We start from the raw sequence: 25,608 nt of genomic DNA, 5'->3' as shown, positions 1-25,608 counted from the left end.
TTTTCTAAGTACTGCTGCCAGGCATTTGACTCATTCTACATACTACCTATGATCTCAAATGCAATGAACTCAAACCTGCTTTCATCACACCTACTTCCTAATCTGGCCCAGATTCTCATTCCAGGTTCTTTATTCTAGTCTCTTTTTCTACCTCAGATTGATCCCTCACTCCACAAATGACACAGTCTTTCTTCCTGCCACACTGTGGTACACATAGTGCACACTGTTATGTTCTTACCCTCTATTGTCACTGTCATATCTATTCCACAGTTCGTGCCTCCCGCTCCACTTTAATTCTGACCAAATCTATTCTTGACATACATTATTTCATCAATATCCAAACTGATTTCCCTATGTTAGCTGTTACATCCCTCTAAACTTTTCTCAACACTGCTGGGAAATTGACCTAATCAATTATAATAAAAATACTCATATCAGACTCCTGTTAAGAAATTTTAAATAGCTTCCCATTCTTGTGAATTTAAAATAAAACCTTTTGTGATGAACTTCATACAAATTCTATGTAATGATTCAACTTTCTTTCTACATTCTTTTTTATTTTGGACCAAAATATACTAATTATATAATTAATATACTAATATATAATCATAGTATTCTTTCTTCAATTCCTTAAAAAGGAATAAACATAAAACAAAGTCATGTTCTCCCTTCTCCATAACTTAGCAGGAATTGCTTTCTTGACCGCAGTCTCTGAAATATTATTCTTAACATTTTTATTCCCTTAACTATTTTCTACTGCTACAGTTTGGATGTTGAATGTCCCCAAAGACCCAATTGCTTTTGAAAGGCTTGTTCCCCAGTTTGGCACTATTGGGAGGTGATCGAGTCTTTAGAAGGTGGGACCTAGAGACAACTTTTAGGTCTGGGGTGACACCTTTGAAGGGGGTTGAGGGTCCCTGATCTCCTCCTCTTTTTTACTTTCTTGCCACAAGATAAGTAGCTTTGGTAAATCATGTTCTCCCTGCAGAGAGGTGCAGCCTTGACACAGGTATAAAGGCAATGATTTCAATCAACCACTAAAACCATAAGCTAAGATGAACTTTTCTATTTGCAAGTTGATTATATCAAGTATTTGTAACAGTGACAGTTGACAGCACACTATCCATTTCTTTTTAAGAGCTCTTAGTATGTAACGACTTGGTAGCCCAAGAATATACTTGATAATACAATCTCATTTTTACATAATATCAATACAAAAGTGACATTCCAGTGGTAAAAGGTCTGTGGCTACAGATAATTAAATGGGCATAATGAGATGGACAAACCAGGACACATTCTCGCCTTTGAACTTAAACATATAAGCAAATTTTTTTTTCTTTTCAAATGAGAAAAGTTTTTGGGGGTCATATGACTTTTACCCTCTTTTTCTTACTCCCCATACACAAAGTTCTCTGGTGCCCCAAAAATAGTCACAGAAATAGATGCCAAAATGAACAAAAGGAATTAAAGAGTGTAAATAAAAACAGCTGCAATAAAATTATTTTTACACATATTTTAAGCATAGAATGCATATTAAAGCTTTCACAACTCACTTCAGTTCTGCTCTTTCAACAAGGAAAAACTGGCGGTATGTCCTAGGCGCCATTCTTCAGAAAGTTGCAAATTTGAAAAAAGATTAAAACACATGGGTGCACACATACACACAGCCACCTATGACACTTGGAATGTGGCATTTAGCACTGGAATCATGTGTGCCAGTCAGCATTGGAATAACGTAACCCATAACCTTAAAAGCTACTCTAATGAACACACTACTCACAACAGAAATGGTTCTCCACTGGGACCCTCACCGCTTTCACATAGAAAAGGTAAATGTCTTGAAGTACTGGGGGTTATACAGCCATCAACTTAAGATGTGGCAGTGGGCAAGATGAAATTGAGAGATTAACCTAATTAACTAGTCACATCTTAACTAGTACATCTTAAGTAGTCCTCTTAAGTAGTACAGATACAATAGTGCCAATGTTCTTATTTCTTTTTTTCAAGTCTAAATTTGTGGTTATAGAACTAATATTACATCTGCAATATCTTTTTTTATTTGTTACTTTTAGTTTTACATTGACAGTAGGGTATATTTTGACTTATATATATGAACTTGGAGTACATCTTATTCTAATTAAGATCTGAGTCTTGTGGTTGCACTTGATGTGGAGAGTCACCATGGTGTATTTATATATGTACATAGGAAAGTTAAGTCAGATTCATTCCATTGTCTTTCCTATTCCTATCTTCCCTCTCTTCCCTTCATTCCACTTTGTCTAATCTAATGAACTTGTATTCTTCACCTTGCTCTCTTTGTTATGTGTTCATATCCACATGTCATAGAAAACATTCAATCTTTGGTTTTGGGGGATTTTCTTATTTTGATTAGCAAAACAGTTTTTAAGTCCATCCATTTTTCAGCAAATGTTATAAAGTAATACTTTTTTATGGCTGAGTAATATTTCATTGTGTATAAATGCCACATTTTCTTTACCTATTCATCTGTTGAAGAACACCTGTTTTGGTTCTCTAGCTTAGCTATTGTGAACTGACCTGCTAAAAATTTGATGTTGCTGTTTCACTAGCAAAAGAGCTGAAAGAATCTCTAAAATGAAAATTACAAAACCCTGAAGAAAGACATTGAAGAAAACCTTACAAAATGGAAGGATCTCCCATGTTCTTGGACAGGCAGAATCAATATTATCAAGATGGCTATACTACCAAAAGAGCTATACAGATTTAATGAAATTCCTATTAAAATGCCAATGATGTTCTTCAGAGAAAAGAAGAAAGCAATCATAGAATTCATTTTGAAAAATAAGAGACCCAGAATAGGCAAAACGATCCTTAGTGAAAAAAGTAAAGCATCACAATTCCAGATGTTAAATTATACTATAGAGCTACAGTAACAAAAACACCATGGTATTGGCACCAAAATAGACACAAAGAACAGAACAGAAAATACACAAACATACCCACATAAATACATTTATGTCATACTAGACAAAGGTGCCATAAATATATATTGGAGAAAAGATAGCCTCTTCAACAAATGGTTCTGGGGATACTGGAAATCCACAAGTAACAGAATAAAATGTTAACCCTATCTCTTACCCTGCACAAAACTCAACTCAAAGTGGATCAAAGATCTAGGTATTGGAACAGAAACCTGGCACCTACTAGAAGAAAATAGAGGACCAACTCTCCATCATGTCAGCATAGGAGCCAACAAAGCTCCTGAACTGCAAGAAGTAAAATCAAGAAGCAATAAATGGAATGGTATCATGCTCAAAAACTTCTTCATAGCAAAGGAAACAATGAGCTTGAAGAAAGAGCCTACAGAATGGGAGAACATCTTCATTATGTACACTTCAGATAGAGCATTGATCTCCAGGATATATAAAGGACTCGAAAAACTTAACACCTGTAAAACAAATAATCAAATTAATAAATGGGCAAAGGAACTGAGAACACTGCACAGAAGAAGAAATACTGTCAGTCAATAAATATAAAAAAAACCAATTCAACAACTTCGACAATTAGAGAAATGAAAGTTAAAACTACGCTGAGATTCCATCTCACTCTAGTCAGAAAGGCAACACTAAAGACAATAAATATTGGGGAAGATGTGGGGAAAGGGTGCACTCATACATTGTTGGTGGAACTTCTGTTCAGTGCAACCACCTTGGAAAGCAGCATGGAGAGTCCTGGAAAAACGTGGAAAGGTACAACATTTTGACACAGTTATCCATTTTCTCAGTATTTATTTGCAATAATAAACAACTTAAATGACTTTAAAAATCTATATTTAGTATAGATAGTGTATAGATACCCAAATGATAATGTTTGCTATAATTCCAACTCCTTACTTTGAAAACTGAATGCAAATTAAACTTTCAAATCATAAATAAACTTACTTTAAAAAAGTATTATCATTGAATTTTAAAGTACTGTTACAATTTTAGCATTATTTAATTTATGTGTATTAAGAAATTTATGTTTATTATAATTTATTTTGATAATGAACATTTAGAAAACTATTTTTGAATATATATTAAAATAATTCAACTTTCATAAATTTGTATTTAATCCAACTGGATCAAATATAGTTTATGCTTCCATGAAAATAAGTGTTGTTCTAAAATTTTCTTGTTTTCTTTCTAATAGAACATATTATATAAAAATTTGACCATCACAAAGAAATTGGAAATATGGCTTTAATAAAGGAAATAATAATGATTTTATTAAAGATATGTAATTTACAAATTATACTTGGCCCTGTAATAGAACTTCCAGCCAGAATGATTAATGTTCTGTAATAACTAAAGTGTTTGCTATTTTCCTGACTGTGAGTTATATGAAAACATAGCTTTACACATATATTTTTGCTTTTATCAAAATGAAGGCATGTTTATCAAAGAAGAGGACAGAAGACATTTTCTGTGGCAGCTTGATAGACTGATTTATTTTCACATCTCTATAAATACGGCATGTGATGTCTTTTTGTCAGGATCTGGGATGTCAGGGCAAGCCTTCACTCCTGTCTCTCTCCCAGTTCATACCTGGCTTCCCATTCCTACCAGTCCTTTCTGCATTATTACAAGAGTCCTACCTACTCTTCCCACCTTCATCCTTTAGAGTATGGTATTTAATTTTAAGTGTCAACTCGACTGGGTGACATGTTAACCAAATAGTTGGTAAAACATTATTTCTAAGCATGTCTTTGAGGGTATTTCTTGAATAAATTGACAAATAAATTAGTAGATTATGTAAAGAAGATCAGGCCTTCCAAGTGTGGGCAGATGTCCTCTGAACTGCTTGATGCCCAGACAGAACAAAAAGGCAGAGAAGATTACATTCTCTTTCACTCTCAAGCTGGGGTATTCCTCTCCCACCCTCAGACCACAGCTCTCCAGGTTCTCAGACCTTTGGCCTCAGCCAAGAGTTCCAGCTGTAAATTCCCTGGTTCTTAGTCCTTCAGATGCAGCCTCGAATCACATCACTGGTTTTTCTGGTTCTGCAGCTTGCAGGCACCATAATGTTGTAGTATTTTATTTAGTTTTTTATTTTGCCTGCATGATCTTGTGAGCCAATTCACAGAATAAACTCCTTTTATGTTTCTATAGTGTGTCTCCTTGGCTCTGTGTCTCTGGAGAACCATAGTACAAAGTTTTTACTGTAAATATATAAAGATGAAGTGAATGGTGGCTATCCACTATGCTTCCAGCTGAAAAGCTACTAGTAGTGAGGACTGGGTTCTGAGTCTCTCTTGACTCAAGAAAACACTTTGCCTTAGATACCATCTCCCAAACCCATGAATGTTCATGGTGGTGGTCAAAGACTCAATGACTTTCCTCGTTTTAGACCTTCTGGAATGAGATATTCCACTTCCAAAATTCCTCGGAGTGCCAGATAAAGCCTTTATTGGAACTGCATACCATTCAACACCTCTCATTGCCCGAATGTGGTTTCCTCATGCTTAAGTTGTTATCAAGGGTATTTCCCAGGAAATTCTCTACCTGAGAATCTCTATTAATGCATTCTTTTCCCACTGTACTGGACTAGAACCGTAGTCCTGTTCCCTGCCTTTTCCTCCAATTTTATCACATGTAATCTTAATTACCACCTTGTGCAACATGAGTAGCCCAAATATTTCAATCTCTGGGTGCTCACTCTCCCACTTCTTTTACCCTTCCACCCGCAAATACTCTCCTTTCTTTACATCATTTTGAAACATTCTTAACTTGCAGGACTGTGTCCTTTTTAGAGAGTGCCAGTAAAGATCTCAAGCTTGCTTATAGGCCCAGCATTGCAGGGTTTAGATCTTTCCTCTTTACTAACTTTATCTTGTCTACTATCTTATTTTGATTATGCATATGTATTAAAAGAGTTAATATAGATCAATTCAAAATATTTTATGAAATGTAGCATATAGCACATGACAGAGATATATTTGCGAGTGAAAAAAGAACTAAAAATTCATTAAACTTATTTTGAGGAATATGTATGTAATGATATGTGGCAAATTTGTAAATCATACAAATACTATTTTAACAAATAAAATTGTCTCCCTTTTTAAAAAACTAGGAATTGAACCCAGGGGCACTTTACCTTTGAGCTATATCCAAAATCATTTTAATTCTTTTTTCTTTTAAATTTTGAGACAGGGTCTTGCTCATTTGCTGAGGGTCTTGCTAAGTTACTGAGGCTGGCCTCAAACTTGATATTCTCCTGCCTTGGTCTCCCAGGCTGCTGAGATTGCAGATGTTCACCACTGCATTTGGTTACAAGTGAATTCTTTATAAAGTAAGAAAAATAACATATGATTTAAAACACAAAAGAATTATTTAATCAAATGCCAAAAATTTAAAATTTGATGCACAGGTTCTTACTAAAGGTCTAAGTATATTTGTCTATAATACCCTGTCACTGACATATTTACTATGATTTGGATGTGATTTGTCTGCCAAAGTTCATGTGCTGGAAGCTTGTTTTCCAGTAGGGTGGTGCAGGGAGGTGATGGAATCATTAAGAAGTGAGTCCTAGTAATTAGGTAATTAGACTGTTGGAGGGATCACCCTTGGAAAGGATTGATGCCAATCATGTAGAGTAAGTTCTCATGAAAGCAGGCAGATAAAAGTAAATTCCCTCTACAAGTTTGGCCTCATCTACATACAGGCAGTTTCTTTTCTGTTTGTCATCATGTTGTGACACAATCAGGGGACATCATCATGGTATTTGAATCCGCCAGTCACCAGACTCATGAGCCAAATAAACCTATTTTCCTTATAAATATCCCAATTCAAGTAGTTTTTTACAGCTACATAAAATTTATTAATATGACATTATTTTTTGAAAGGACTCATTTTTAAATATATTTCTAATATTTTTCCATAGAGTTGCCTATAGTATCATTCAAAGTAGAAATTTATGGTTACTAAATTTCATAGTGGACACATCATTAATGAATCTTTTTCTATTGACACTAGTAGTTTTATCTGGTAGATACTTTTTACAAATGCCAGTGTACTTGATAAATTCAGATCATATTCTATAAAAGTAACAAAATTTTTATTTCTTAATTCTGATATTTTTCTGTTTTTGTGTGATTCCACCTTAATTCTAATCTAATTCAATGTGTAATTATTTCTACACAGTTATTTGTTTTCATAATTTATTTTCATACCCTTTTTTGACTTCCATTCAAAGTACCTCTCTTCAATAAGGATTTTTCTAAAACCAATCTGCAAAATCTATTTTTCTATTACTATATATATTTGGCTCAATTAGATTGGCAAATAATAGGACTTCTCAGTTTCATTCAATTCTACCACACCATAAAAATGTGTTTATTTAGAAACATTAACTTCACCAAAATAGTTTTACCAGAAGTCGAGATATTCCAAATTGTAATTTTTTATTTTTAAAATAAATCCTGCATAAATCTCAGTTCTCATTACTTCATCTGTTAAGCTTCCTTCCTTTTGACAAAGATACATTGCATTGTCTGCCTGTTTACAGAATTGTTTGTCAATAACTAAATTTTCCTAAAAGCTTCAGAAGCTGAATTGTGCTTGGGCCCAACTTGCTGAGCATTTTCAAATGCTTTTTAACAAAATGTAAATAATATTTAGTGGATTAATTATAACATTTCAATATTGCAGTTAAACATTTCTATTGACTTGTAAAGTAGTTTTTCAGGTGTTCGATCTTACCATCCAATAGATGAACAACAGCAAAGAGAGACTTGGGCAGCCTTAAATTTTTTTTTTCTTTTTCCTTTTACATATCCAACATCTAGTTCTAGGAGATCACTGAGACTCTTAAAGTCTGGCACACTAGTTATATCTACACATGCACATTGAACTCTATTCTTTCTTTCTATCTGGAAATGTTTATTTTTAAAACAAACAAAAAATGGATTCACCTGAACTTTTTAAGGAGCTTTCTCTAAGTTAAACAACCTACATATTCATTGTGCAATGCTCAAAACCAGGAAATTAAAATTGTAACCCTACTATTGACTAAATAGCAATCCTTATGCAAGTATGATCATTTCCCCTAATTTTCGTTTTCTTTTTCAGAATTGAACACAAAAACCCATATTATGCTTAGTTGTTATGTTTGTTACTTATTTTACTACTAACATTATTCATCTTTAGTCTTTAGGAGTTCTTTCAGATTAAATATTTTTTAAAATTTATTCTAATTAGTTACACATGACAGTAGAATTCACTTTGACACATTATACATAAATGGAATATAATTTCTCATTCTTCTGGTACATGATGTAAAATCACACTAGTCATGTAGTCATGTATATACCCAGGGTAATATTGTCTGATTCATTCTATTATTCTTCCTACCCATAACTCCCTCCCCTCCATGCACTCCCCTCTACCTAATTCAAAGTAACTCTATTCTTCCCAAGCTGCCCCTACATTGTGAATTAGCATTTAAATATCAGAGAAAATGTTTGACCTTTGTTTTTTGGGGATTGGTTTATTCACGTAGCATAATATTCTCCAGCTTCACTCATAACCTGGCAAATGCCATAATTTCATTCTTCTTTAAGGTTGAGTAATGTTCCATTGTGTATATATACCACATTTTCTTTATCCATTCATCTGTTGAAGGATACCTAGGTCAGTTACATACTTTGGCTATTGTGAATTGAGCTGACAGATATTGATGTGGCTCTGTTACTGTAGTATGCTGATTTTAAGTCCTTTGGGTATAAACTGAGGAGTGGGATAGCTGGGTCAAATGGTGGTTCCATTCCAAGTTTTCTGGGGAATCTCCATACCACTTTCCATAATGGTTGCACCAATTTGCAGTACCAATAGCAGTGTATGAGTGTACCTTTTTCCCCACATCCTGGCCAACATTTATTGTTGTTTGTATTCTTGAGAATTACCATTCTGACTAGAGTAAGATGGAATTTTAATGTAGATTTAATTTCCTTTTCTTTAATTGCTGGAGATATGGAACATTTTTTTCATGTACTTATTGATCCATTTTATTTCTTTTTCTTTGAAGTGTCTGTTCTGTTTCATTGCCCATTTATTGATTGGGTTTTTATTTTGGGGGGGTGTTACATTTTTTGAGTTCTTTATATATTCTGGAGATTAATGCTCAGTCTGAGGTGCACATGATAAGATTTTCTCCCATTCTGTAGGTTCGCTCTTCAAGCTCATGATTGTTCCCTTTGCTCTGAAGAAGCTTTTTAGTGTGATAACATTTCATTTATTGATTCTTCAGTTTACTTCTTGCACTTTGGGAGTCTTCTTAAGGAAGTCAGATCCTAGGCCAATATGGTGAAGAATTGGGACTAATTTTTCTTCTATTAGGTGCAGGATCTCTGTTCTAGTCCCTAAGTCATTGATCCACTGTGAATTGATCTTCATGCAGAGTGAATGATAGGGCTTTAATTTCATTTTGATATAAATGGATTTCCAATTTTCCCAGCTCCATTTGCTGAACAGGCTATCTTTTCTCCAGGGAATAACATAACTCTATTTATGTGGGTTTTTCTCTGTGTCTTCTATTCTGCAGGATTGGTCTACATGTCTGTTTTGTTGTCAGATTGAATCTTATAGATGATAAGAAATATGTTTCTTACTGTTGGAGAAAATGCTACAAGTAATGGAAGAGAGGATGCTAGACTCATCCCTGTGAGATGGTCCTTTTAAAATGATTTCAGTCTTTCTGGAACACTTTGTTCTTTCTGGCACTACTAAGTACTTCTACTTTATCTTGTATTTTTACTACAAGGTTCTAATAACAACTACTTCTCTAAGGATTACTGATGTTTTTTATTGAATAATGGTGCTTAGAAAGCATAATATGGGCACTACTGCTAATTGCTAGTAGGGTGTCAATTGTCCAAAACCCTTTCATTGAATTAAGTTTACAAGTATACATGATGTGTATGCATGTGTGTATGAAATTGTGCATATAAACACATCTGTATTGAACTTTATGGTTATCAAACTATTTACACATTAGACAGATAGCTAGAGATGATAAAGCCAGAGCTACACTTAATGATTTCATGCAGATACTTCAGACTCTAATTCAGCATCACAGGGATTAGTCTAGCTTCCCTCTTTCTTTACTTGTAGCATTTTCTCCAACAAGAGGAATCATATTTCTCATTATCTACAAACCATTTACATATTTGTTTATGCTAGCATACACATAAAATAGTATCAGGCTTCCTACTGCATATGCTACCGAAGATAAATTTACTAATTAGGTTATGCAATATACTTTGCAAAATGCATTCGTTGTATAAATTTAGGGAGAATATGAATTATCAAACTTAACTGCCACCACGGTTTTTCCACCCACTTATGAACCAGAACTTTGGAAGAAAGAGTAGTTTATATGCCGAAATGCAAAGAAAATGACTTGATAAATTTCCTGTATTATTTTATAGGATAACTAGTATTTATTTAATTAATCCTTTAAGAATATATATGTGTGTGTGTGTGTGTGTGTGTGTGTGTGTGTGTGTGTGTTGAGAGCCATGTATAAATTGTGGGTTTGTTTGAGCCATTAAGGCATGGAAGCTGCTTTTCTGGGAACTTCTGGGTGAAATTCCCTGTTTGAAAAAGCCCAGATCATGCTGGTGCCTTGCCTTAGTTCACAGTCCTAGGATCAAACCCAGTCTCCCAGAGATGGGCATTTAACCTGCTAAGCAACAAACAACCTGTTAATTTTAAGACCCCTGCCACACTGAAACCTTACCCCTGCCACACTGAAAGCTTTGATATATAGCCCTTTAAATAAAGGATTGGGGACTTTTTCACATGTTCCATTCCAGTTCTTATCAGGGCTGAAAGACCCATCAGGCAGCCCCTTTTAAATCTAATTTCTGACTGTTTTTTATTCCTTACTGATCATTCAGACGTTTTATTTTCCCAGGCTGCTCACACCTCCGAGCAGAAATCTGCTCTAACGGGGTACTGAGAACCTTGGCATATGTATGTGTATATATTTATATACATATATATTTGTATAATATTGTATACACATTCATTACATGAAATAAAAGCCATTTAGTTTATGTGTATTCTTTAAAATTATTTTAAGTTCACTCAAATGATGGGGAAAATAATTACACTATATTGTAATAACATTTCTAAATGACAGCCACACTTTATAATACATGGCAAATCACTATTGCTCCTGTTGGCTCATCACTAACATTAATCAAGGTAAATTATTTTGATATTATCAATCGAAATGGAAAACATAATGCTATCTATATGAGGAATGAATCATTTATGCAGTAGTTTAGTGTCTTATAAATACTTCAGTCATAATTTTGAAACGAGAGTCATTTATTATATGTGCATGTAATGAGAGAAAGAAATGAACATTAGTTTAATTTTTATTAGAATAGTATAAATGTACTACATGCTTAGAATAATATAGTTGGACTATTGAAATCAATGTCCATTAATCCTTCATTCAACTCTTCTACAAGCATTCTGCTGTTGTTTTAAACAATGCACCTAGTTTCCATGTTTACCCACAATTTCACAAAGAAGAATTAGAAAAATATTTTAATTGGTACATGTTATGGATTAAAACTCAGGTACTGCCAAAATGACTGTTAGGGGGTGTGACTGTCAAAGATAGTGAGGCCATGAAGACTTACCCCTCATGAAGCTGAATTAAGTGCTTTTAAAAAAGAACTTGGTGGAGGGAGTTCATCCCTTTGGCTCTCAGACTTTCCTCCATGTGAGAGCACAGTTTTCTTACCCTTTGGAGAATACAGAATCAAGGTGCCATCTTGGAGGCAGGCAGTAGTCCTCATCAGACAACAGAATCTACAAGTGTCTGGTCTCTGACTTCTTGCTCTCCAGAAATGTAAGAAGATAAATTTATGTTCTTTATGAATTACTTATTCTTATGTATTTTTGCCACAGCAACACAAAATGAACTAAGACTGTATTTGGAGATTAGGCATTTAAGAGGTAGTTGGACTAAAAGAAGGCTTTTAAATGAGCCCTAATCCAATTGAATCAGTGTTTTCATGAGAAGAATATAGACAACTTCAGTCACTGATAAAGGAAGAGACGTGTGAGAACACAGTGAGAAGACAGTCACCAGCAAGACAAGCAGAGAGGCTTCAGAAGACACTAAACATGTTGACACAACCTGAGAATTCTAGCCTCTGTAATTGTGAGAAATAAATTTCTGTTGTTTCAGCCACTCAGTTTTCACTACTTTGTTATGGCAGCCCTAGCAAGCTGACACTGTGTGTTTCCTTATGAGAAATACATCTCATGTTGCTAGTATTAAACATCAAAATATAAAAAAATAGATTTTTCCATATGAAAATATTGTTTGAAAATATAAAGACTAACATTATATACACCTATGAATTGCAGTTTTAAAAATGCACATTACAATATTTTTACATTTAATTTCATTTATGATGAAATAAAGTTTTGCTCAGGTATACATTCATCAGTAGTGATAAATTAAGACACATTTGCCTTACTATATTTTAAAGCAATTCAGGAAAGCTAACATATTTTCTCAGAGCTAAAAAATAAGAGTTTGTGTTAAAAATATGTAATTTGTCACCCAGAAAGGAAAAATATATTTTAGACAATTTGCTACTTCAGAGTCTTACTTCAATTATAATATGGTCATAGAACTTCATCAGTGTAGATTTGTGTGACCCATTTAATTTATGAATATTGTAATAGAAACCTATATATTATAAACCCATCCCCTGAAACTGAAGGAGCTAATTTTGTCTACTATACTGCTTTGATGCTAGCAATTTAAACTATTTTTGTTTGTGTACAAAATCAGTTACACAAATTAGGCCACAGGTACAACTGATTTTTTGACATCTAATGCTAGAATAATTTGACAATGCTAATTTAGCTAATATGGGTCCAAAATAAATCTTCTCCAATTGCTGACAAATATAATGATAGCATTGACAATTCACTACTCTACTTATTGGGAATAGTGGAGTGCTAGAAATATTTTTCAATGATGAACAGATACAGAATTACACAGTAAGTGTTTCATGGAAATTCGAACTGTTCATTGAAATATTATGTTTTCTCTTACTGTTTCCACATGTCTGGTATTTATATTGACCCTATATGATTGAAAAAGAGACATCAGTGTGGAAAAGGACATTGTATAGTACACTGAGATGGGAAATATTATTCCTTTGTATGTCTCCCAGAATCTAAACCTTTAATGATGAAAACATTTTTAATTTCCATTTTTGGACTGTACAATACTAGTTGGAAAAAGAAAAAGAAACTAAAGTAGAAAAATCACTAAATTGCCTTTAGAAACATAATATTTGGAAAACAAATGAAACATTTGTAATTACTGTTTATTCAGCACATATTTTTTGCTTAGCACACAGATACCTCATTTGTTCTCACAAGACTCCTTTAAAATAGATAATAATAGATAATATCATTATTCCCCATGATACAATTCTAAAGTTGAGTATAAGTGCATTGTATAACACCTGCAGGTTCAAGTATGTAGAAAATAATGGAACTGCAATCATAATTCTGATTCATCAGATTCCAGGGCCAAGTACTTTGAGGGTATGAGACATTCTACCCAGCTCTTCAATGCCTATAATTTTTCACTCAAAAAAATTTTTTTTTATATTTTAGTATTAGTTGAAAACGAGAAAAATGATTCTACTGTATGGGTTGAGAAATAAATTTGAAGGTACGAAAATAAAATAAAAATATGAAAGTCAGCAATTGAAGGAGAGAAAGGAATTAAAACATGTCGGTTTGTTCAGTTATCACTGAAAAGCAAACTACCCTGAAGTACCTATTTTCTGTGTGTTGAGAAGAAACCTTGGACAATTCATCCGTTGGAGAGCACAGAGTCTGTCCTTAGAGCTAGTACTGCTCTGTCAGTGAAGCCCTGGACAATAGGGTGGAGTTATGGGCATCCAGCAACCTACTGCCATAAATTGCAGCATAGTAAAATTATGGGAATATCTGCAATTAGATGGAGAACCTAAAATATATTTTAGTAAATATAGTTCAGAATACTATGAAATCTACAATACTGTAAAGTTGGTTTAGATGAAATATGCATAAATTTCAGTTTATTTTATTAGAATAGATGTATAATTCTTCCAAAAGATTTTGGTGAATAGAGGTACTTTAATTATTCTTGGGATTAATGAATCAACTTCTGAGATGATTCTTGATGCTTTTAGATGTGACATCTAAAATGGAAAGTATTCATTTCTTTAAGTGATAGATAAACAATAGTCTTCTATTTAAAGTAGTAGTACTACTCAAAATATTCTGCTAGTTCTGCTCCTCCATATTTTAAGGACAATCATATTTTAACTCTCCACAAAGGTCCTAGTTGGCACCGAATTAGGAAACAATTCTGATTACAACATTTACAAATTTATGTAAAGTCTTTTTTAAAATGGAAAGAAATTATTACCATCCCAGGTTTTTCTAACTTAAGATTGGGGTCCTTTGTAAAATCTTAGGTTGCTGTAATTAATTTGAAAATTAAACTCTTGAATGGCTATCTCAATATTAAAACTTCTTTCCCCTTTGCTTTCTACCCTCTCCCTACCTTTTTAAATGCATAGGTCTAATGAGGTACAAAAGATATTATATATTTTCAAGCTCATCTACAACATACAATCTTCATCTCTCCTTCATGCCACAGTGAATTAAGTAGATAAACATGTCCTGAGAAATTGAGATTAATAACAAGCTTGTTGCCATCATACTGAAGACAGGAGACATTGTCACCTTCTCCACAGGTATTTGGCTAAAATACTTTGTCCTCACATTTTCAAGTAGCACCTTGAAGAAATATCACACCAATTGCTGAAAGCAAAGAGGAAATGAAAGATTGCATGACTCATAGTTTGCAAATTGCATACATAATATGGTCTTGATGTGAACTTGAAAGGGCTGAATAAAATATGTACAATGCTTAAGATTTATTTATAGGTATTAATCCAACCACTTTTCTAATGGAGTAAAGGAAAATTATTTTTTCTATACTTTATAAATAAGGTTACAGAAAAAAGAAAGACACTTTAGTTGCCCAAAGCTATACTCACTTTCAATTAAAGATCTAAGTCTGACTGAATCTGATTGCCTCTAGCTGTTTCGATCAGACAAAGAACAGTCATTCAAAATATAAATATAAAATGAAAGAGAGCAAAAACATAGTTTATTAATTATTTAATGAAACTCAAACCAGATAGCAAGGAGGAGCTATCTGATCTGGACAACTCTTTTTTTTTTTTTTTAAAATGACAAACCCAATTACATTCATCATGGAAAACTGCATGTTAGAGAAACGTCCCAGGTCACATCAAGGACTAAATCCAGCTCAGATGTTTCACTAAAAGATAGAAAAAGAGACAACTAAAAGGAAAAGGAAGAATGTTGACCAGGTTGGAGACACACTTCATTTTTACTCCCCTGTAGAATATTTTCACAATTGAAAAACATCGGCTGTAGGAGAGAAATATACAGTGCTAATTAGATGGCAATTTGGGAAAACAGACAAAATTCCTTTCTGGAGAATTAAAAAAGATGTATTTGGACAAGTTAGAAAAACTAAATAATTTTTCGCCTTTTCTCCCTCCCTTTTTTGCTTCCATCATAGATATGTCTGTCAGTCTGTCTGTCTACCTATAATTTTATTAGGTAAAATTGCTTTAATCATCATTCTGACCTTTCCTCCTCACCTCATGACTATATGCATTTAACAAGTACCTGGTTTACATTTGGTGATCAAAAAAAAAAAAAAAAAAAAAAAAAGCTGTGTTAAATTGAAAGAAACTGAACGAGTGCACAGAGTAATGTCACAAAAACTGGTGGCAGAGGAGACAGTGAAACAATAGGCTCCCCTCTCTCTTCCTCTCTCCTTTCCTGTCCCTCTCATTCACACACATTCACACACACACATTCTCTCTCTCTCTCTCTCACACACACACACACACACACACACCCTCTGTCATCCCTTGGAAATTCCAGTTGACACAAAAATCCACAGCAACTCGAGTCCCTTATATAAACTGACATTTCATTCATTTGCATAGAAACCATTCACTTCTTCCTGGGTACTTTAAATCATTTCTAGATTAGTTTTAATATCTTATACAATGTAAATGTTATGTAAATAGTCATTACACCATATTGTTTAGGGAACAATAACAACAAAAAAATCTCTGTACGTTCAGTAGAGATGATATTATTTTCTGTCTATGGTTAATTGAAACTATGGAAGTGGAATTCACAGACATAGAGAGCCAACTTACATTTGCATGTGTACTTAATTTGTAGTTTCATATGTAACACACATCTCACACATAGCAGTAAATAAAGCTACCCCAAACTGATTGCTTTTTGTCCTCTCTTCTCTAAACTTCTGTTTATTCATATTCTTTCCCACCCAAAGTAGGAAACATCACCAATTATCTTGTTATTAAGATTTAAGATTAATTTGTCAAATATTTGTGACTTTTAAATCTTCAACTCAATAGTGGGCATGGATTGTGCCATGAATATTGTATCTAAAACTAAGAAGAATATTTGTATGTGTAAGAAAACAAATTTATTGATGAGGCAATTTCATTTGTGAAGAAATTCCTCAAAGTGACTGATTATGTTCACCCTGGCCATTATCTCTACATATCACACATTATCTCTTCATATCAAGATAGGCAATATTAAATGCATAACAGCCCAAAAAATTACGTTTGATGTGCTGAGTTGCCATAAATGGAGCATTATTGACCTCGGTTTTCATAGTTTGTGACATATAATCTGAGATATATTTGAATCCCTTGATTTGAAATTTACCTTTGAGATTACTCTTATGCTAACCTTAGAAGTGCTTCCGCTCTCTTTGGATTTTATTCTGGCAGAGTTTTACAAACTCTTCGTCCTGGCAGAGTTTTACAAATATTGATATAATTTTCCTAAGAAAAATACTCCAGTGCATTTTATAAAAATAAATTAAAATTTTGACCTGAACCTGTTTCTTGCCTATAACATGTTCTTAGATTAGAAAAAAATTTGCATCTCTTTATTTAATAATATAAATAACATAGTTCAAGATTTTACACATTAAAAAGAAATGCTTTTGACTTTCATTCATAGAAGTTTTTAACTGATACAACTCTGATTTTTTTTTTTGGCCCTCAGGACCCCATATAGAATGTGGAAATGAAAACACTTCAATCAATAAAATATTTGTGAATAAAAAATATATGTATTAGGCTAGTTGTAGAGAATTTTTTTTGTTCTTTCAACTTGGGATAGCCTACAATTATTTTCATAGTTTTAGAGATTTTATAATGCTTCTAAAAATTACATTTATTTTTATTCATTTGTTTAAATTTTGTACTTCTTTTTGAGGTATTTAATTTCATAAACTAACAAAGTAAATACAATGGACTGAGTATATAATTTTTAGTCAGAAAATGTGCCTTTTCTTGACTCTACATAATTTTGTGACTTTGATTGTAAAATCAAAATAATAATAATGATGATGATAATAGTAGTAGTTATACCAAGAGTAATCGCATCAGTAGCATAGCAAGATTTATGTAATATTATACTTAGGAGACAGGCTTAAAGATAAAGACATATATACCTGAGTTGTTTTTTATGTGTGTGAGTGTATTATGAATATCAATAAACAGAAACATATATATGATGCTTGTAAGAAGACATACTATAACCACTTTTAGATATTAGTATTTATAGCTTATGTAGAAAATAACAGGTATATTTATTAGGCACATTTTCTGCCAAGTACTGTTCCAAATGCTTCAAATACATTAATTAATTTTATAAATCATATTATATTTCTCATTTTACAAATGACAGAATGTTTCAATAACTTGTTCAAAGTCACAAGTCTAATGAGATCTCGTGCTCATAAGTCTGATCTATAGCTCATACATTTAACACCTATTATGACACTTTAAAAGGCAGCAGTTTAATACTAGAGGATTTATTCAGAAACATGAAATACCATCACAATATTGCCACCATAGTTCAAAGAAAGTAGTAATACAAGGTTTACTATCCTGTCACGTGACATTATCAAGATGAAAATTGTTTTTTGAAAAATTAAATATAATTTAATTAGTAGTTGAACCAACTTGATGTTGGTTAGGGAATAACAACTCTGTTAATCATTGTTAACAATGAACCAAGCAATTTATTTCACTTTTCAATGCTTTTTCCTGCTTAAAGAAGTTGGACGCATTAAGAACAAATAACATTTGAAATACAAGATTGAAAAATAAAATCTATAAATATTCACTTTAAAGAAACAATTTTGAGCACTAGACATTTTTATTTTTATAATTTTTCCCATGAATATAAATTCACTACATTTTTAAAATCACATTTGTCTTTATCTTTAAATGCTAATCAGTTAAAAAATATTTAATGTCATTAAAAACAATTAGTATGTATAATTTAATAGCTCTAAATATTCCATAATATTGTTTTACCCTGATTTATTTACCCATTCACCCATTTACCACTGAAAATATGTAATACATCTGGCTTATTTCAATTGCATGATTGATCACAAACTGAAGATCTCTAAACTATATCACCATGTCTTTTACTGCTTCTTTAAAACATATAGAGTGTTAGGAGGTATAAATATCTTTTAAAATTTAACTTTATTAAGGTATAGTTTACTTATAATATGCATATTTAAATATTAAATGCACACAATGTGCTGATTTTCAACAGCAATGCTATTGACCACTCCACTCAATATTCAGAATATTTCCATTATTTCTTCATTTTACTTGATCTTTTTGATGGCTAATACCCCTTGACCATTCATTGCCAGGAAGCCACCAGTCTTCTCTCAGTCATTGTGGATGTTTTTTAATCCCTTGTAGAACTTCATATAAATTAAATCATATTGTGCATACTGTTTGCATGCAGTTTATCTGTACTGATAGTACATTTTATTTCTTTGCTTATCATTAGACTAATGCATAAATAAACCACTACCTATTTATGTATTCACCTTTAGAAAAGGCATTTATTTTTCCTCTAGTTTTCCTTTTTCATAAATAAAGCTTCTCTGAATATTAATATAAAATTCTTATAAATATATGCTTTTATATTGGGGGGGTGAATAACAAGAAGAATTTTGGGGTAATATGTTCACAAATCCGTTTATAAAAAGCTATCGTTTTCTGAAGTGCTTATAGCCTCCATATTCTTCCAGTTCAAACTGTCTACACTTTCAGCACCATTTATTAGTTATTTTAATTTTAGCACTACTTCTGTGTGTGCGGTAGTATTTTATTTTATTTGCATTATCCAAATGCAACTTATAATGTTAAATACATTATAAATAATAATTCTGGACATGGTTTACATGTACTTTTTAAACATTCATATATATTCTCTGATGCATGCATATCCAATATTTTAATTGTAATATATTCTTTGAGATTTTTAAAAATTCTATCTCACAAATGAAGAAGGGAGACCAATAGAGGGCAGTGATTGAGAGGGAGAGAGGAGAGGGAATGGAGAGGTACTGGAGATGTAATCTACCAAACTATGGTATGTCCAGGCATGAATACACTACAATGAACTCTGCTGTTATTTGTAATTATAATACACTAATCAAAATGATAGTAAGAGAAAAAGATCAATAGAGCAAGCAGATGAAGATAAAGGGAGGAGGGGAAGGAAGGAAAGGGAAGGTAAGGAGGAATAAGATTGATCAAAGTATGTTATATGCAGGCAACAGATATGGCAAAGCTCTGATAAAAATGCTTCTGGTAAAATTTGACTATTTCTTGACTCCTAGCTACTAAAACAATATATGGTATTAGTGCTTACCTTGAGAAGTATTGAAAACATTTCAAGAAGAAAAGAATATGTGAATATTTATAACAGAACCTACTAGCCAACATAAGCATAATAGTTTATATTAAAATTTGTTGTTCTGACTTGAATAATTAAAGAAAAGCTCAATTTTGTCTTATTATGCATTTCTTCAACCATTAGAAGGATTTAAATTTTGAATATGCTTTTATGCTCTTTTAGTTTCTACGTGTCTGATTCATGTTGTTTTTATTACATAATTACAAAATTTTTGTATTACATAATTATTTTTATCAATTTTTATTATGATATTTATTTTTGGTCTTGGGAATTCTCTCATCTTGATCATAGAAATCATAAAGTATAGCGACATTCTTTTTTAATTGCTACACTCTATACTATGGCAGCTGGGAAACTTCTTTAATGTAATATAATACTCAAAAGCAAAAATAATGATTATATTAACTACAATCTAATTTTTTGTTTAACATTGAACTTCTATTCATAAGTTCAGGGAAGCTGTATTTCAACATTCAGAAATTATTTGTGTATCTTTGAGATGTTATGTATATTTCTGTATTTATACATGTATGTACATATAGGCACATATATAATTGACAAAAGAAATATCAATACAGTGGAAAAATATGACACTTACTGGACAAGAAAAATATCGCTGGTCACAGTTGCATCAGGGAAGTCAATTTATGGTTCAGGGTGATTTCCCTTGAGGTTCATTTTGATTTGGATTGCTTTGCAATATAGAACTTGAATATTTTCTGTAGTACTCCATATGTATGCACACTGTTTGTGTGTGTAGGCTGATTGATTGGAATGATTTTCTTTTCCAATTTCCCTTTGGGCTAAATGGACTCAAGAGAAGGATAGAATACTGACACACTCATATTAATTGATAGCTACCAAATGAGTTGCACATAATTTTTAAGAGTACATTCACATGAGATTGTGTACAGAAAGCTTAAAATTTTATACTACTAGAATACATAAAAGATGATAGCAAATCAAGTGTGCCAATTTAACTTTGCTTTATTTAAACAGCCAAAACACTAAAGATAAAAAAGTTCCCATACAAATTCAGTAATTGATATAATGTGCAAATTGATGCATTTGTACAATTGGATTAAACATATATGTATATGTATGCACACAGGTATTCAGAAATGTTAAGTATCTTCTTAGAACTCTTTTAAACAGTTTTATAAACCTATTTCAGATATACAGAATGTGACTGGTCTAACATAGTCTTAGGACACTATGCGTCATCATGGTATTTAGTTTTGTTTCCTTTTTTATTTTTAATCTTTAAGGAGCTCATTATTTTACTATGCCCATTCTCATGCCAAATACATACATTATGAAGAGAATTAAGAGAGAATGTGAAAATTTCAAACTACGAACACTAAATTTTAGCCCAGAGAATAAATAATACAAGTTCAAAAAACATGCAGAGATAATTGGTGTTACCTGAGGACCTTTTAAAATATCACCAAAACAATTGACATCATCCTAGACATATGGGCCTGTGTATTAAATTTACTTTTATATATATCATGTTTACATGCTCCAAAAAATCAGTATATTTCTGAACCCAAAGTAATGATTTCTCAGTTCATATTTATAAAGTATCAAAGAGAAAGAAGTTATGTTAACAAAGTTAACCTATTGTTTGCATGCTGTTTCTATGCCAAAATAAATGTGTTCTATTATTTAAAGCAGGAGAAACAATATCATGCTCATAATTTTAATTGAGACAATCTTTAAAAGATCTTAATATATAAACTATCTTAAATTAGTAATACTGTATGACTAAAATAGCAAACATTGAAGTTTTCCAAATTGCAAATATTAAGACAAATTTTTAAGCTTCCTTTTTAGATATCACAATTCAGGAAAATGTAGAATATTATTCACTAAATGAAACCTAAGTTGTGGTGAGGCACATTTAAAAAATTATATATGTAATTTTGTAAATTATGTTGAAATAAAAAGGTAAGCTATGTGTACTTCTCTATATTGGAATATATGTTTTCCCATATATACAGAAAAATAAAAAAATCCCATCTAATAGGTATTAAACACATCATATTGGAGATAGTATTCAAAGAACTTTTCATGGATTATGACATTTAACTCTCATATTAAACTATTAGGTAGTAATGGTCCTTGTTTTTCTAGGATGCTAATAAATGGCAGACTTGAAATTTAAATCTGTGCAATCTGTCTCCAGAATCTGAATGCAGCCATTAACACAGAGAAATAGTCCACTCAGTCCAGTGTAGCAGTCTTTGGAGAGTACAGGCATAAAGCTCGCATAGACCCTGCTTCAATTCTGTATGAAGGAATGGAGTTGAGGTTGGCAGAGCACAAGACAGAATGTGATCTCTTATCTCTGGGCTCTGTACCATTGCATACTGAAGACTGAGCACTATGCCTGGAGTATTCAAATGTATAGTGTGTACAAATCATATTTCTTCTATCATCTTTAACTTTATCCCTCCATGTTATGGAGGACACTGTCTTTCTTACTTCCTTGGTCCCTTTTATTCTTTCCACAATCTAATTAGTTCCTACCATCACCAATCAGGTTCTTACCAGTCTTTATGTGTCTGACTTAAACCATTTATTTCCTTTCAATAATAAACACCTGCCAGCATCCTGCTTTGCCCACCTTATAGGAGGTATAATCTGTGAGTTTAACTTATGTTTGTTCATGTACTTTACACCTGTCCTGTCTTAAGTCTCTTGACTAGTTTAAGTAACAAGCCTCTTGAATCCATTTCAACAATCATTTTTTTAAGGCACTGATGACTATTCTGAGTAACAAAAGAAAATAAAACAGATTATGCTGATGTATAGATTCCTCAACATTTAGTGTTGTTATATTGCTTAATTTTTGCCCAACAATTAAAGTACAAATAATTGTTGCAATGATATATTTTTTTCCTAGTCACCTACAAGGTTGAACATATACCTAAAGCTTTATTGTCTATCTTTTTTGCCTGTTTTTTGAAATGTATTTCATGTCTTCCTTCAATTTTTGCTGTATCCCATCCCTGTCCATGTAATTCTGCAGCATATGTTCTGGAATTTTATTTCAAACAAATTATAACCATGAACATCATTACAGTTAGAGGCCCTCTTGGTTCTCCAAATTGATACTGAGCATGCTTACAGGGGTTCCCCATTTTAAATCTTAAACAACCATTTTTAAAAGAAGGAAAAAAAACAAAACTCAGCACACTACCATTTAATTTGTTTTAATGCTTCTTCACAAATGGTGAAAAATACTAAAGTACAGACAAGGAATAACCATAAGGTTGTGGTCAACATTATAAATATGGAATTGTAAATTAAAAAAAAAATTTTGGCTTAAAAAAGAAATCTGGTTGTCAACGCAGCTCTGAACACTCTGAGTGTCTAGTAGGGCCAATCTCTGCGTTCCTGAGGGTGCTCACCTTTATCCATTTTTCTGGCTCTTCTTCCTCCCATCTGTTCCATCAATACCACCTTGTATTCCTTCACCAAAGCCACTTCAGTCCATGCCACCGTCACCATGGAAACCACCTCTGTCTCCACCACAGCCACCTCTAAACATTCCCCTGGGACCGCTGCGGTCCATGAGGTCACCTCTTGTGCCCCGCATGCCTTCAGGGCCACCTCTGCCATGATCACCACCCGGGTGTGCGAAGGTGGTGGGAGAAAGCCCTCAGGCTTCGGTGCCTTACACTGGTTGCATTCTCTTCTCCAGGCAACGTTCTGGGTTCCACAACCCAGATGGGATATTGCCAGTCCTCTGCTCAGTGCTGGACGTTTCCTCCTCCAGAGGGATTCCCTTGGGAACCCTGTGACCCTCTTGTGGGAAGCCTCCTCTGTCTCCTCCACTGCCTCCCATGTGACCCATGGGTCCCCCAGGACCTTCTGGGCCACCTGGACCTCTATGAAGTAGTGGTGGCATCCCTCTGCCCTCTTGAGGTGGCATGCTACCTAGCATGTTGTTCATTGGCGGCTTCTTTGGAGCAAGAGAGACTTTTAGTTTGCTTCCTTGAAAATTCTTTCCATCAAACCACTCCACAGCAACCCTGGCCGGTTGGCAGATCTTCATAGGACACTGTGGCATCACCTTCGGGCTTTCCTGTTTCCTTGTCCAGGTAGATGTGGATCATGGGTTGCCCAGTTCTCTTGTTCATCTTAACAACCCCACAACCCCACACTGCTTAAAGAAGTCTGCCAGATCATCAGGAGTCACATTGTCATTTAATTCTTGCACATAAACTGCACTGTTGTTGGGACCTTTGTCAGGATCTACTAGAGGGCCTAGATCAAGATCTGGTCCTTCATCCATGTGTCCACCAGGCTTACGGACATCACCTTGTTCTCCAGGACCAATTCCACTGTGTCCTCCTCCCTGCCCACCTCTGCTCATTCCTCCATGATCAAATCCCCCTCTTGCCCTGCTCCGGTTATCAGTGTCACTCACTCATGCTCTGGTTCTTTCCTAGTCTGGAAAATCCTCCAGACTCCTGTGCATAAACACCCATGCTACTGGGGTGGTCCTGTCAGAATGAACTCTGCTGCCCTTATCTGCTGCTCTGTTATCTACGTGACCTGGAGCCTGGTGGTAGGATCCAGTCTCGGGGGTGGGGTAACTAGTGGGAGGCTGCTGCCCATAGCTGCTTTGTTGACCATAGCTACTTTGTTGTCCATAGCTGCTCCACTGCCCATAGGTGTTCTGCTGAGAGTAACTGCTCTGATCATAATTAGTCGGCTGTGTAGAGGAATAGCTGGTAGGAGGATAGGAAGGAGGTGCAATAAATGACTGCATGGGGTAGCTCCCAGGAACCTGGGGATAACTGTAGTTACTCTGTCTGTATCCTCAGACGGACTGGTTATAACCCCCTGTGCTAGACTGAGGTTGACTAGTCTCAGCGGGCTTGTTACCATCCAGCGGTCTTGCAGGTGCGGTGGCTGCGGGCTGCTGCCCATAGCCAGGGTAAGCAGCCTGAGTGCCATACGCAGACTGGCCTGCACAGGAGGCCTGGGTGATGGTGACAGTAGCAGAGGTGATGTCATAAGCACCAGTGCCATACCCTTAGACAGGCTGCTGTATACCTGTGGGGCAGTTGGGGTAGTATAACTGTGGGAGGTTGTCCATAAGAAGTTGTGTACATGGTCTGCCCATAGGTGGCAGTGGTCTGAACCTGGGTATCGCTGACATCGGTAGGCTGTCCTTAAGTTCCATATTGTTGCCCATATACCTGGGTGATTTGTGCATGTCCTTGAATTGGCTGGGCAGGGTAAGCACTGTAGCCCTGCTGGGCTGCAGCTTGGCTATAGTTACTGTAATCCGTCAACACCATTTTCTCTCCTTCTCCTCATTCTCTGCAGCATATTGTGAACAAATATCCTGATATGATTAGACAACTTAATAGACCAATATAATGTCCTGACAAAAAGTTTGTATGAGGTAATGTTTTCTAAATATGGATGACAGCTCAGTCTAGCCCTTGGCTGTTGAAATAATAAGAATTATTAGCCTATCACTGTCTCCTTTGCTTTCCCAGAAAGTTGGGATAATTATAGTATACAACTCATAGGGTTATTAAGAATACCAAAGAATATGCTTCATGTACATACTGAGCATATAACTGACACATTGTAAGGAAACAATATGTATTTTGGTTGTTATAATTAGTAGTAT

The 25,608-nt window shown here is 33.9% G+C and overlaps 1 pseudogene across 1 annotated transcript; it reads right to left on the bottom strand.

Moving 5' to 3' along the window:
* Positions 1-23,327: 23,327 nt before the first annotated feature.
* LOC306669601 (RNA-binding protein EWS-like) lies at positions 23,328-25,267 on the bottom strand (annotated as a pseudogene). The gene is made up of 2 exons: positions 24,860-25,267; positions 23,328-24,691 (listed from the first exon to the last, which is right to left on the bottom strand). The product of its transcript is annotated as an RNA-binding protein EWS-like (transcript).
* Between the last annotated feature and the right edge of the window lie 341 nt (positions 25,268-25,608).

This window comes from Sciurus vulgaris, assembly GCF_902686455.1.
Source record: "Sciurus vulgaris genome assembly, chromosome: 9".
NCBI lineage: Eukaryota > Metazoa > Chordata > Mammalia > Rodentia > Sciuridae > Sciurus > Sciurus vulgaris.
The sequence above is the reverse complement of the archived record's forward strand: the minus strand, read 5'-3'. Positions and strand labels throughout refer to the sequence as shown.